Source organism: Mytilus californianus, unplaced genomic scaffold (assembly GCF_021869535.1).
Source record: "Mytilus californianus isolate M0D057914Y unplaced genomic scaffold, xbMytCali1.0.p SCAF_4, whole genome shotgun sequence".
NCBI lineage: Eukaryota > Metazoa > Mollusca > Bivalvia > Mytilida > Mytilidae > Mytilus > Mytilus californianus.
Genome location: NW_026262690.1, coordinates 87,852,791 through 87,868,344, shown reverse-complemented (window position 1 = coordinate 87,868,344; position 15,554 = coordinate 87,852,791). Strand labels below are relative to the sequence as shown.

General features: G+C 29.7%; 1 long non-coding RNA gene across 12 annotated transcripts in view; it reads left to right on the top strand.

The window, feature by feature from the left end:
- The window catches only part of LOC127738851 (uncharacterized), a 59,874-nt gene that overhangs the window by 6,829 nt on the left and 37,491 nt on the right, over positions 1-15,554 (top strand). For 3 of the 12 annotated variants that reach the window (XR_008000183.1, XR_008000188.1, XR_008000181.1), the window contains exon 5: positions 6,228-6,301. The exons of 1 other annotated variant lie outside the window; for it this stretch is intronic. This is a non-coding gene — a long non-coding RNA (uncharacterized LOC127738851). Of the gene's footprint in view, positions 1-265; positions 346-833; positions 904-1,211; positions 1,282-4,240; positions 4,321-4,988; positions 5,062-5,366; positions 5,442-6,227; positions 6,302-9,027; positions 9,104-9,388; positions 9,462-11,000; positions 11,081-11,568; positions 11,639-11,892; positions 11,963-15,554 lie in introns of all 12 variants that reach the window. 8 more of the 12 variants (XR_008000187.1, XR_008000186.1, XR_008000179.1 and 5 more) reach the window with 7 other exon arrangements.

The following is a 15,554-nucleotide window of genomic DNA, read 5'->3' as shown; positions in this document are numbered from 1 at the left end:
CAATATTTATATTTGTTAGGTAATAAAAATTGGTTTTTTTCTGAAACAACAGATTGAAGCTTTATAACAAATTGGGCTAAAATTTCTTTCATTCAAATTTATACTTTAATGCTGAATATTTTAATAAGAATGTATAGTAATTGTTTTTATACTTTTTGGGATTTAACATAAAACATGCATCACATTATTTTCTGAATTGATTGCAACAGCAAAAAGTCTGGATTTAAAGCGGAAACTTAATTTATAATTTTTGTTTTTGTTACAGATTATACAGCCTAAATATGTAACACTCCTATACCATGAAAGATGCTGTCATTGTAGATAGCACATTAGGATGTTGCACATGTAGGTATTTGGTCATTACAATTTTTCTTAAAACTATGTTTATGTTTGTTAGGTAATAAAAATCCATTTTTTTCCTGAACAGTTTGACAAAAAGATGCTTTATGTTAAAATGGGTCTCGTAAAAGCAGACCTCTGCAGAGAGCAAACTTTAGATTTTGATATAACATTGATGAATTTAATGGGCGCTAATCTCGTGAAAACAGATCCCCCAACAGAGCTGATTACATAGTATGATGAAAACTTGTGTTTATGGTGAAATGTATTTAGTTTTTTGTCTGGCTCCATTTCATTATCAACCAATTTGAAACTTTATTACAAATTGGTCTAAAAATATTTTCTTCAAATTTACATTCTAATGAAATATATTCTTAATGGAAAGTATAGTAATTATAAATATTCTTGTCCAACATGCAAAAGATTAAATTCTGAAAAAATTGCAACAGCAAATAGACTCTCAAGCTGATATTAAGTGATAGTTTTTGTTAAAGATACAGCCTAAATATGTTGCACTCCTAGACAGAAGAAGATGGATTCATGGCACATAGGAAGAGTCAACATGTAAGTATTTGGTAATTACAATTGTACTTAAAACTATGTTAATATTTGGAAGTCAATAAAAATCTGTTTTCACTGAAACAATAGCTTAAAATTTTATTACAAATTGGTCTAAAATATCTTTTATTCGAATTTCAAATGTGGTATGTTTTAATAAGAATGAAAGAGTAATTGTAAATTAATTGTCCGTAATTTAAGATTTAACATAAAACGTGAATCACATTAATTTTTTAATTTTTTTCAACAGCCATTAAATGTTCTTTATCTAAAGCTGATGCTAATTTAAATTTTTTCTTTTGTAACACATACAGCCCAGATATGTTCCACTCCCACACAATGTAGATGGTTTCATGGTAGATGGCACATTAGGATGTTTAACATGTAAGTATTTAGTCATTACAATTGTACTTTAGACTGTTTATATGTGTTGGGTAATAAATATCAGTTTTCCCTGGAACAACAGCTAAAATAAAATTTTATTTCAAATTAGTGTACATATTTTTTTTTTGTTCAAATTTATAGTCTATTGAAGTAAATTTTAACATGAATGCGTAGTAATTGTAAATATACTTCGAGTCCAATTTAGGATTTGACATCAAATATGAGTGACATTTATTGATAATTGATTGATTGCAACAGCCAATAGTCTCTATTTGAAGCTGGTAAAGTCTTTCCACTTTTCCGTGAAAAGACTTAATGCTTTTGTTGTGATTATTATAATTTGTTTTTTCTTCCGCCTAATTTTTTTCCTTCACTGTTTGGTTGTTTTGCAAGATGTCGCTTAGATATTTGGTATATGATATCAAAGAGTTTATACACTCTTGAAACTGACACCGCTTAACCGAATACTTATCTCCCCGAACACTGTTTTTCTTGATATTTCTTATTCTTCGCAACCTTAGAAGAAACCGACTAATTTATTATTTCAAAATTATTCATTATATCCTGGATGTTACGTTTCATTTTGGCTGAAGCGTTGCGAAGACTCCATATGAGAGTTATTCCCCCTTATGTATTTGAAATAAGTGATATGTATTTGTAACTTGTAAACCATAAGTGATAGAGACCTAGGGTGTTTTGGTTTGAGGTCATTGGTCAACTTAAAGAAAATTTAGGTCAAGGTCAAAGGTCAAGGTCCTCTTCTAAATTTTTATTTTGACTTATTTCTTATCAGAGGCCGTATAAGATATTGACAAAATATTTTTACTAAATTGTTATATGCAAACTGTCGTAACACATGATTTTTGGTTGAACGCGTACGTTGACATGAAATGGGAGTTTCTTCCCCTCTCATATTTAAAGCTAGTTGTATGATGATATTACTCATTAACCATATTTAGTAGAGACCTAGGGTTTTTTATTTGAGGTCCTTACTTTATGAACTTGAAATATAGGTCAAGGGCATAGGTAAATTTGACGTTTTAGATTTTGACCTTAGCATTAACTTTATGTTTATAAATGATAGAGCCAAAGAACTTCTTGCATTAGGTTGCAAGCCATATGACCTTGAAAAAGCCAACCAGAAGTGACCTTGTGTGAACCATATATTTTTGGAATCCGTGTCAAGTAACCTATCATATTATACAAGAAGTAATATTTTTCTAAACCGGAAGTATCAAATTATCTCCCTTATTTCGGACAAAAGTGTATAGAAACCAGGGCTTCCAATACGGTCATATATTCCGGACTTGACCGAAACTTTCATAAAAAGACCGGCTGCTCTCAGCCTCAAACGGTCAAATAGAATTGGTGTGCCACATTTTGTTATTCAAGGCATTTTCATGAAACGGTCATTCCAATTTTTACCAACTATCGATCGATAAAAATGTCCGTTTGGGGCTTTGGGCATGTCCGTTTGGGCATTTTAGTTTATAATTGTGGCAATCTATTTCACAAAGATATTTCGGTCATAATTGGGTTAAATAAAACAGAAGCAGCATATTTCAGATACTTTGAAGTGTCTCAGTTAGTCTAATCCTCTGGGTACATAAATGTATGGCTTGGTCTTCAGCTTGTGTACATCAATAAAAAGTAGAAAAAACACGTTTTCTTTTATTTAAATAACAAGCTGTCAAACAATTATCCCTTCAATAAGTTATATTGAAGCCATAAATCATTCACTGATTACAGGTTTGTTACCTTTGATGAGGTGTCCTTAGCTTGTCTTTATCAATAGAATTAATGATGCATAACAATGTACATAAAGGTAATCAGGTAAACGAGGTCAAACATGTAAGCATGTATGGAACAACATCCTATTTAATTACGCTTTATAGATATTATTTTAAATGAGCATTGAGTTTAAAAAAGTATCCTGATATTTAAAAGTTATTCTTCAAATAAGGATATTTATAAATGAATAAGTATGATATATATTATTTTATTTAACACTGTACATCGTGTTAAATACTGGGGTACTCTCAAGGGGAAAATTTACTAAAATATATAGGAAAAACACAGAGAATAGCTTCGCTTGGGTATACCAAGCTGAGTTGTCCAATAAATAAGGGGGGCGTTCTCTATTCTTGTTTTCATATTAAAAACTGTTTTTATAATTAAAATCATAAAGAATAATATCCAATCATGACAATCTCCGACTGTTATAAAGACTTTGTCTCAAATTGAACTTTACAAATCTGCGATCATGGGCAAACGTAAACGTGACGATTCCGATCAAAATTCTAAATCGTACAAAGATAAATGTTATCACTGTTCAGTAGATTTTACACCGTTTAAAACAATATCCTTCATTGGGCCTCCTCAATGTTATCTATAAATACCACATCAGTTGTAAAAGTCACGTTGTCAGGTAATCAATACACAAAAAGAAAAGTATCACGTGTATTGATGATCAAGTTGTACTGCAATTAAAGCCAACATCAACAGTTTCAAATAAGATGGCCTTAATTTACAAAGTGTTACTAGTACTCACAGAGAGAAGATAGATTATATAAACAGAAACAAAAACATGAGAACAGTCAGGTACTGAAGCTGATTGATGCAATGATGGTTACTGTATTACGATACACAGAAAAATGACACAATACCGAGGATAATATTTTATTTTTTTTTAGAATGAAGAAAACAAAACAGTTATAAATAATTTTATTGCATATAACACTACTAATTATTTTTACACATATATCAATTTATGCATCCTCTCAGTTACATTTAAGTATCCAGCTGATCATTGACCGTCAAAAATATTTCTTTGAAAAATGTCCGGCTGTCGTCAGGAAATTTTGGAAGCCCTGATAGAAACCATATATTTTTTTGAATCGGTACTCACTATAATCTAAGACTGGAAATGACATTTTAGACTCGATTTTGATATTTTTAGATACAGCCTAAATATTTTACACTCCTAGACAATGAAGATGGTTTCATGGTAGATTGATCACTCATCTGGAGACATAGCATGTAAGTATTTGGTATTTTTAATTGTTCCTTAAACTATGTTTATATGGTTTGCAGGTAACAAAAATCAGTTTTCCCTGGAACAACAGCTTAAATTAGATTTGATTACAAATTGGTTTTAAATTTCTTTTATTCAAATTTATACTCTTATGAAGATAAGTTTAATGATAATGTATAGAAATTGTTTATATACTTGTCTTCAAATTAGGATTTGTCATAAAAAACGAATCATATTAATTTTGAATTAATTGCAACAATCAATATTCTCTATTTAAAGCTGATACTGATTTAGAATTTTTGTTTTTGTTAGATACAGACTAGATATGTTACATTCCTTGACAATGAAGATGCTTTCATGGTATATAGCACACGAAGATACATATCATGTAAGTATTTGGTCATTATAATTGTACTTTTATATCTTTTTATATGTGGAAGGTAACAAAAATCAGTTTTCCCCTTGAACAACCATTTAAAATTTTATTACAAATTTGTCTAATATTTGTTTTATTCAAATATTTACTGTAATAAGTTAAGTAATTGTAAATATACTAAGTCTCAAATTTAGGATTTGACAAAACATGCATCACATTAATTTCTGAATTGATTGCAATAGCAAATATTCCCTATTTAAAGCTGATACTAATTTACAATTTTTGTTTTTCATACAGATACAGCCTAAATATGTTACTCTTCGACAATGAGATGGTTTCATTGTATATAGCACATTAGGATTAGTTACATGTATGTATTTATTCATTACAATTTTTTTCTTTAAACTAGGTTTATATTTGTTAGGCATTAAAAATCAGTTTTCACTGAAACAACAGATTGAAGCTTTATAACAAATTGGTTTAAAATTTCTTTTATTTTTATTTATATCCTAATGAAGTATATTTTAATAAGAATGTATAGGTATTGTAGATATACGTCTCCAATTTAGGATTTGACATAAAACATGCATCACATTAATTTCTGAATTGATTGCAACAGCAAATAGCTTTAATTTTGAAGCTGTAACTAATTTCAAATATTTGTTTTTGTTACAGATAGCCTAAATATGTAAGACTCCTATACCATGAAAGATGCTTCCATTGCAGATAGCATATTAGGATTAGTCACATGTAAGTATTTATTCATAACAATTGTTCTTAAAAACTATGTTTATATTTGTTAGGTAATAAAAATCAGTTTTTCCTGGAACAACAGCTTGAAATTTTATTACAAATTGGTCCTACATTTCATTTATTGAAATATTCACTGTAATGAGATATATTTTAATAAGAATTCAAAACGGAAAGCCCTAATCAAATGGCAAAATCAAAAGCTCAAACACATCAAATGAATGGATAACAACTGTTATATTCCTGACTTTGTACAGGCATTCTCTTATGTAGAAAATGGTGGATTAAACCTGGTTTTAAAGTTAGCTAAACTTCTCGCTTGTATGACAGTCTCATCAAATTCCATTATATTGACAGTGATGTGTGAACAAAACAAACCGACACAATAGGTAAACATGTCACAAATAGGGGTACAACAGCAACACGAACCCCACCAAAAACGGGGTGTGATCTCAGGTGCTCCGGAAGGGTAAGCAGATTCTGCTCCACATGTGGCACCCGTCGTGTTGCTCATGTTATAACAAAGCTGGTAAATAGTCTAATTCAGTAGGTCACATTCGTGAAAAGGGAATGGGATTGTAGTTACGACATAAGGAACACGAAGTGATGATTTCAACTTTACCATTTGGAACTCTTGGTTTTGTATGGTGATTGTAAAAATTCTTGTCTCCAATGAAGGATTTGACATAAAACATGCATCACATTAAGTTCTGAATTGATTGCAACAGCAAATAGTCTGGATTAAAAGCTGAAATTAATGTATATTTTTTTTTGTTTTCGTTGCAGATAGCCTAAATATGTAAGACTCCTATGCCATGAAAGATGCTTCCATTGCAGATGCACATTAGGAATAGTCACATGTAGGTATTTGGTCATTACAATTTTTCTTAAAACTATGTTTATGTTTGTTAGGTAATAAAAATCCATTTTTTTCCTGAACAGTTTGACAAAAAGATGCTTTATGTTAAAATGGGTCTCGTAAAAGCAGACCTCTGCAGAGAGCAAACTTTAGATTTTGATATAACATTGATGAATTTAATGGGCGCTAATCTGGTGAAAACAGATCCCCCAACAGAGCTGATTACATAGTATGATGAAAACTTGTGTTTATGGTAAAATGTATTTAGTTTTTTGTCTGGCTCCATTTCATTATCAACCAATTTGAAACTTTATTACAAATTGGTCTAAAAATATTTGCTTCAAATTTACATTCTAATGAAATATATTCTTAATGGAAAGTATAGTAATTATAAATATTCTTGTCCAACATGCAAAAGATTAAATTCTGAAAAAATTGCAACAGCAAATAGACTCTCAAGCTGATATTAAGTGATAGTTTTTGTTAAAGATACAGCCTAAATATGTTGCACTCCTAGACAGAAGAAGATGGATTCATGGCACATAGGAAGAGTCAACATGTAAGTATTTGGTAATTACAATTGTACTTAAAACTATGTTAATATTTGGAAGTCAATAAAAATCTGTTTTCACTGAAACAATAGCTTAAAATTTTATTACAAATTGGTCTAAAATATCTTTTATTCGAATTTCAAATGTGGTATATTTTAATAAGAATGAAAGAGTAATTGTAAATTAATTGTCCGTAATCTAAGATTTAACATAAAACGTGAATCACATTAATTTTTTAATTTTTTTCAACAGCCATTAAATGTTCTTTATCTAAAGCTGATGCTAATTTAAATTTTTCTTTTGTAACACATACAGCCCAGATATGTTCCACTCCCACACAATGTAGATGGTTTCATGGTAGATGGCACATTAGGATGCTTAACATGTAAGTATTTAGTCATTACAATTGTACTTTAGACTGTTTATATGTGTTGGGTAATAAATATCAGTTTTCCCTGGAACAACAGCTAAAATAAAATTTTATTTCAAATTAGTGTACATATTTTTTTTTTGTTCAAATTTATAGTCTATTGAAGTAAATTTTAACATGAATGCGTAGTAATTGTAAATATACTTCGAGTCCAATTTAGGATTTGACATCAAATATGAGTGACATTTATTGATAATTGATTGATTGCAACAGCCAATAGTCTCTATTTGAAGCTGGTAAAGTCTTTCCACTTTTCCGTGAAAAGACTTAATGCTTTTGTTGTGATTATTATAATTTGTTTTTTCTTCCGCCTAATTTTTTTCCTTCACTGTTTGGTTGTTTTGCAAGATGTCGCTTAGATATTTGGTATATGATATCAAAGAGTTTATACACTCTTGAAACTGACACCGCTTAACCGAATACTTATCTCCCCGAACACCTTTTTTCTTGATATTTCTTATTCTTCGCAACCTTAGAAGAAACCGACTAATTTATTATTTCAAATTATTCATTATATCCTGGATGTTACGTTTCATTTTGGCTGAAGCGTTGCGAAGACTTCATATGAGAGTTATTCCCCCTTATGTATTTGAAATAAGTGATATGTATTTGTAACTTGTAAACCATAAGTGATAGAGACCTAGGGTGTTTTGGTTTGAGGTCATTGGTCAACTTAAAGAAAATTTAGGTCAAGGTCAAAGGTCTTGCAAGGTCCTCTTCTAAATTTTTATTTTGACTTATTTCTTATCAGAGGCCGTATAAGATATTGACAAAATATTTTTACTAGATTGTTATATGCAAACTGTCGTAACACATGATTTTTGGTTGAACGCGTACGTTGACATGAAATGGGAGTTTCTTCCCCTCTCATATTTAAAGCTAGTTGTATGATGATATTACTCATTAACCGTATTTAGTAGAGACCTAGGGTTTTTTATTTGAGGTCCTTACTTTATGAACTTGAAATATAGGTCAAGGGCATAGGTAAATTTGACGTTTTAGATTTTGACCTTAGCATTAACTTTATGTTTATAAATGATAGAGCCAAAGAACTTCTTGCATTAGGTTGCAAGCCATATGACCTTGAAAAAGCCAACCAGAAGTGACCTTGTGTGAACCGGAAGTAGCTATTTTTTGTGCTTATTTAATGTAAAAGTATATAGAACCATATATTTTTGGAATCCGTGTCAAGTAACCTATCATATTATACAAGAAGTAATATTTTTCTAAACCGGAAGTATCAAATTATCTCCCTTATTTCGGACAAAAGTGTATAGAAACCATATATTTTTTTGAATCGGTACTCACTATAATCTAAGACTGGAAATGACATTTTAGACTCGATTTTGATATTTTTAGATACAGCCTAAATATGTTACACTCCTAGACAATGAAGATGGTTTCATGGTAGATTGATCACTCATCTGGAGACATAGCATGTAAGTATTTGGTATTTTTAATTGTTCCTTAAACTATGTTTATATGGTTTGCAGGTAACAAAAATCAGTTTTCCCTGGAACAACAGCTTAAATTAGATTTGATTACAAATTGGTTTTAAATTTCTTTTATTCAAATTTATACTCTTTATGAAGATAAGTTTAATGATAATGTATGAAATTGTTTATATACTTGTCTTCAAATTAGGATTTGTCATAAAAAACGAATCATATTAATTTTGAATTAATTGCAACAATCAATATTCTCTATTTAAAGCTGATACTGATTTCGAATTTTTGTTTTTGTTAGATACAGACTAGATATGTTACACTCCTTGACAATGAAGATGCTTTCATGGTATATAGCACACGAAGATACATATCATGTAAGTATTTGGTCATTATAATTGTACTTTTATATCTTTTTATATGTGGAAGGTAACAAAAATCAGTTTTCCCCTTGAACAACCATTTAAAATTTTATTACAAATTTGTCTAATATTTCTTTTATTCAAATATTTACTGTAATAAGTTAAGTAATTGTAAATATACTAAGTCTCAAATTTAGGATTTGACAAAACATGCATCACATTAATTTCTGAATTGATTGCAATAGCAAATATTCCCTATTTAAAGCTGATACTAATTTACAATTTTTGTTTTTCATACAGATACAGCCTAAATATGTTACTCTTCGACAATGAGATGGTTTCATTGTATATAGCACATTAGGATTAGTTACATGTATGTATTTATTCATTACAATTTTTTTCTTTAAACTAGGTTTATATTTGTTAGGCATTAAAAATCAGTTTTCACTGAAACAACAGATTGAAGCTTTATAACAAATTGGTTTAAAATTTCTTTTATTTTTATTTATATCCTAATGAAGTATATTTTAATAAGAATGTATAGGTATTGTAGATATATGTCTCCAATTTAGGATTTGACATAAAACATGCATCACATTAATTTCTGAATTGATTGCAACAGCAAATAGCTTTAATTTTGAAGCTGTAACTAATTTCAAATATTTGTTTTTGTTACAGATAGCCTAAATATGTAGGACTCCTATACCATGAAAGATGCTTCCATTGCAGATAGCATATTAGGATTAGTCACATGTAAGTATTTATTCATAACAATTGTTCTTAAAAACTATGTTTATATTTGTTAGGTAATAAAAATCAGTTTTTCCTGGAACAACAGCTTGAAATTTCATTACAAATTGGTCCTACATTTCATTTATTGAAATATTCACTGTAATGAGATATATTTTAATAAGAATTCAAAACGGAAAGCCCTAATCAAATGGCAAAATCAAAAGCTCAAACACATCAAATGAATGGATAACAACTGTTATATTCCTGACTTTGTACAGGCATTTTCTTATGTAGAAAATGGTGGATTAAACCTGGTTTTAAAGTTAGCTAAACTTCTCGCTTGTATGACAGTCTCATCAAATTCCATTATATTGACAGTGATGTGTGAACAAAACAAACCGACACAATAGGTAAACATGTCACAAATAGGGGTACAACAGCAACACGAACCCCACCAAAAACGGGGTGTGATCTCAGGTGCTCCGGAAGGGTAAGCAGATTCTGCTTCACATGTGGCACCCGTCGTGTTGCTCATGTTATAACAAAGCTGGTAAATAGTCTAATTCAGTAGGTCACATTCGTGAAAAGGGAATGGGATTGTAGTTACGACATAAGGAACACGAAGTGATGATTTCAACTTTACCATTTGGAACTCTTGGTTTTGTATGGTGATTGTAAAAATTCTTGTCTCCAATGAAGGATTTGACATAAAACATGCATCACATTAAGTTCTGAATTGATTGCAACAGCAAATAGTCTGGATTAAAAGCTGACATTAATGTATATTTTTTTTTGTTTTCGTTGCAGATAGCCTAAATATGTAAGACTCCTATGCCATGAAAGATGCTTCCATTGTAGATGCACATTAGGAATAGTCACATGTAGGTATTTGGTCATTACAATTTTTTCTTAAAACAATATTTATATTTGTTAGGTAATAAAAATTGTTTTTTTTCTGAAACAACAGATTGAAGCTTTATAACAAATTGGGCTAAAATTTCTTTCATTCAAATTTATACTTTAATGCTGAATATTTTAATAAGAATGTATAGTAATTGTTTTTATACTTTTTGGGATTTAACATAAAACATGCATCACATTATTTTCTGAATTGATTGCAACAGCAAAAAGTCTGGATTTAAAGCGGAAACTTAATTTATAATTTTTGTTTTTGTTACAGATTATACAGCCTAAATATGTAACACTCCTATACCATGAAAGATGCTGTCATTGTAGATAGCACATTAGGATGTTGCACATGTAGGTATTTGGTCATTACAATTTTTCTTAAAACTATGTTTATGTTTGTTAGGTAATAAAAATCCATTTTTTTCCTGAACAGTTTGACAAAAAGATGCTTTATGTTAAAATGGGTCTCGTAAAAGCAGACCTCTGCAGAGAGCAAACTTTAGATTTTGATATAACATTGATGAATTTAATGGGCGCTTATCTGGTGAAAACAGATCCCCCAACAGAGCTGATTACATAGTATGATGAAAACTTGTGTTTATGGTAAAATGTATTTAGTTTTTTGTCTGGCTCCATTTCATTATCAACCAATTTGAAACTTTATTACAAATTGGTCTAAAAATATTTGCTTCAAATTTACATTCTATTGAAATATATTCTTAATGGAAAGTATAGTAATTATAAATATTCTTGTCCAACATGCAAAAGATTAAATTCTGAAAAAATTGCAACAGCAAATAGACTCTCAAGCTGATATTAAGTGATAGTTTTTGTTAAAGATACAGCCTAAATATGTTGCACTCCTAGACAGAAGAAGATGGATTCATGGCACATAGGAAGAGTCAACATGTAAGTATTTGGTAATTACAATTGTTCTTAAAACTATGTTAATATTTGGAAGTCAATAAAAATCTGTTTTCACTGAAACAATAGCTTAAAATTTTATTTCAGAATGAAAGAGTAATTGTAAATTAATTGTCCGTAATTTAAGATTTAACATAAAACGTGAATCACATTAATTTTTTAATTTTTTCAACAGCCATTAAATATTCTCTATCTAAAGCTGATGCTTATTTAAATTTTTTCTTTTGTAACACATACAGCCCAGATATGTTCCACTCCCACACAATGTAGATGGTTTCATGGTAGATGGCACATTAGGATGTTTAACATGTAAGTATTTAGTCATTACAATTGTACTTTAGACTGTTTATATGTGTTGGTTAATAAATATCAGTTTTCCCTGGAACAACAGCTAAAATAAAATTTTATTTCAAATTAGTGTACATATTTTTTTTTTTGTTCAAATTTATAGTCTATTGAAGTAAATTTTAACATGAATGCGTAGTAATTGTAAATATACTTCGAGTCCAATTTAGGATTTGACATGAAATATGAGTGACATTTATTTATAATTGATTGCAACAGCCAATAGTCTCTATTTGAAGCTGGTAAAGTCTTTCCACTTTTCCGTGAAAAGACTTAATGCTTTTGTTGTGATTATTATAATTTGTTTTTTCTTCCGCCTAATTTTTTTCCTTCACTGTTTGGTTGTTTTGCAAGATGTCGCTTAGATATTTGGTATATGATATCAAACAGTTTATACGCTCTTGAAACTGACACCGCTTAACCGAATACTTTTCTATGTAAGAGTTATCTCCCCGAACACTGTATTTCTTGATATTTCTTATTCTTCGCAACCTTAGAAGAAACCGACTAATTTATTTTTTCAAATTACTCGTTATATCCTGGATGTTACGTTTCATTTTGACTGAAGCGTTGCGAAGACTCCATATGAGAGTTATTCCCCCTTATGTATTTGAAATAAGTGATATGTATTTGTAACTTGTAAACCATAAGTGATAGAGACCTAGGGTGTTTTAGTTTGAGGTCATTGGTCAACTTAAAGAAAATTTAGGTCAAGGTCCTCTTCTTAATTTTTATTTTGACTTATTTCTTATCAGAGGCCGTATAAGATATTGACAAAATATTTTTACTAAATTGTTATATGCAAACTGTCGTAACACATGATTTTTGGTTGAACGCGTACGTTGACATGAAATGGGAGTTTCTTCCCCTCTCATATTTAAAGCTAGTTGTATGATGATATTACTCATTAACCATATTTAGTAGAGACCTAGGGTTTTTTATTTGAGGTCCTTTATGAACTTGAAATATAGGTCAAGGGCATAGGTAAATTTGACGTTCTAGATTTTGACCTTAGCATTAACTTTATTTTTATAAATGATAGAGCCAAAGAACTTCTTGCATTAGGTTGCAAGCCATATGACCTTGAAAAAGCCAACCAGAAGTGACCTTGTGTGAACCGGAAGTAGCTATTTTTTGTGCTTATTTAATGTAAAAGTATATAGAACCATATATTTTTGGAATCCGTGTCAAGTAACCTATCATACTATACAAGAAGTAATATTTTTCTAAACCGGAAGTATCAAATTATCTCCCTTATTTCGGACAAAAGTGTATAGAAACCATATATTTTTTTGAATCGGTACTCACTATAATCTAAGACTGGAAATGACATTTTAGACTCGATTTTGATATTTTTAGATACAGCCTAAATATGTTACACTCCTAGACAATGAAGATGGTTTCATGGTAGATTGATCACTCATCTGGAGACATAGCATGTAAGTATTTGGTATTTTTAATTGTTCCTTAAACTATGTTTATATGGTTTGCAGGTAACAAAAATCAGTTTTCCCTGGAACAACAGCTTAAATTAGATTTGATTACAAATTGGTTTTAAATTTCTTTTATTCAAATTTATACTCTTGTGAAGATAAGTTTAATGATAATGTATAGAAATTGTTTATATACTTGTCTTCAAATTAGGATTTGTCATAAAAAACGAATCATATTAATTTTGAATTAATTGCAACAATCAATATTCTCTATTTAAAGCTGATACTGATTTCGAATTTTTGTTTTTGTTAGATACAGACTAGATATGTTACACTCCTTGACAATGAAGATGCTTTCATGGTATATAGCACACGAAGATACATATCATGTAAGTATTTGGTCATTATAATTGTACTTTTATATCTTTTTATATGTGGAAGGTAACAAAAATCAGTTTTCCCCTTGAACAACCATTTAAAATTTTATTACAAATTTGTCTAATATTTCTTTTATTCAAATATTTACTGTAATAAGTTAAGTAATTGTAAATATACTAAGTCTCAAATTTAGGATTTGACAAAACATGCATCACATTAATTTCTGAATTGATTGCAATAGCAAATATTCCCTATTTAAAGCTGATACTAATTTACAATTTTTGTTTTTCATACAGATACAGCCTAAATATATTACTCTTCGACAATGAGATGGTTTCATTGTATATAGCACATTAGGATTAGTTACATGTATGTATTTATTCATTACAATTTTTTTCTTTAAACTAGGTTTATATTTGTTAGGCATTAAAAATCAGTTTTCACTGAAACAACAGATTGAAGCTTTATAACAAATTGGTTTAAAATTTCTTTTATTTTTATTTATATCCTAATGAAGTATATTTTAATAAGAATGTATAGGTATTGTAGATATACGTCTCCAATTTAGGATTTGACATAAAACACGCATCACATTAATTTTTGAATTGATTGCAACAGCAAATAGCTTTAATTTTGAAGCTGTAACTAATTTCAAATATATGTTTTTGTTACAGATAGCCTAAATATGTAAGACTCCTATACCATGAAAGATGCTTCCATTGCAGATAGCATATTAGGATTAGTCACATGTAAGTATTTATTCATAACAATTGTTCTTAAAAACTATGTTTATATTTGTTAGGTAATAAAAATCAGTTTTTCCTGGAACAACAGCTTGAAATTTTATTACAAATTGGTCCTACATTTCATTTATTGAAATATTCACTGTAATGAGATATATTTTAATAAGAATTCAAAACGGAAAGCCCTAATCAAATGGCAAAAGCAAAAGCTCAAACACATCAAATGAATGGATAACAACTGTTATATTCCTGACTTTGTACAGGCATTTTCTTATGTAGAAAATGGTGGATTAAACCTGGTTTTAAAGTTAGCTAAACTTCTCGCTTGTATGACAGTCTCGTCAAATTCCATTATATTGACAGTGATGTGTGAACAAAACAAACCGACACAATAGGTAAACATGTCACAAATAGGGGCACAACAGCAACACGAACCGTACCAAAAACGGGGTGTGATCTCAGGTGCTCCGGAAGGGTAAGCAGATTCTGCTCCACATGTGGCACCCGCCGTGTTGCTCATGTTATAACAAAGCTGGTAAATAGTCTTAATTCGGTAGGTCACATTCGTGAAAAGGGAATGGGATTGTAGTTACGACATAAGGAACACGAAGTGATGATTTCAACTTTACCATTTGGAACTCTTGGTTTTGTATGGTGATTGTAAAAATTCTTGTCTCCAATGAAGGATTTGACATAAAACATGCATCACATTAAGTTCTGAATTGATTGCAACAGCAAATAGTCTGGATTAAAAGCTGAAATTAATGTATATTTTTTTTTTTTTTCGTTGCAGATAGCCTAAATATGTAAGACTCCTATGCCATGAAAGATGCTTCCATTGTAGATGCACATTAGGAATAGTCACATGTAGGTATTTGGTCATTACAATTTTTTCTTAAAACAATATTTATATTTGTTAGGTAATAAAAATTGTTTTTTTTCTGAAACAACAGATTGAAGCTTTATAACAAATTGGGCTAAAATTTCTTTCATTCAAATTTA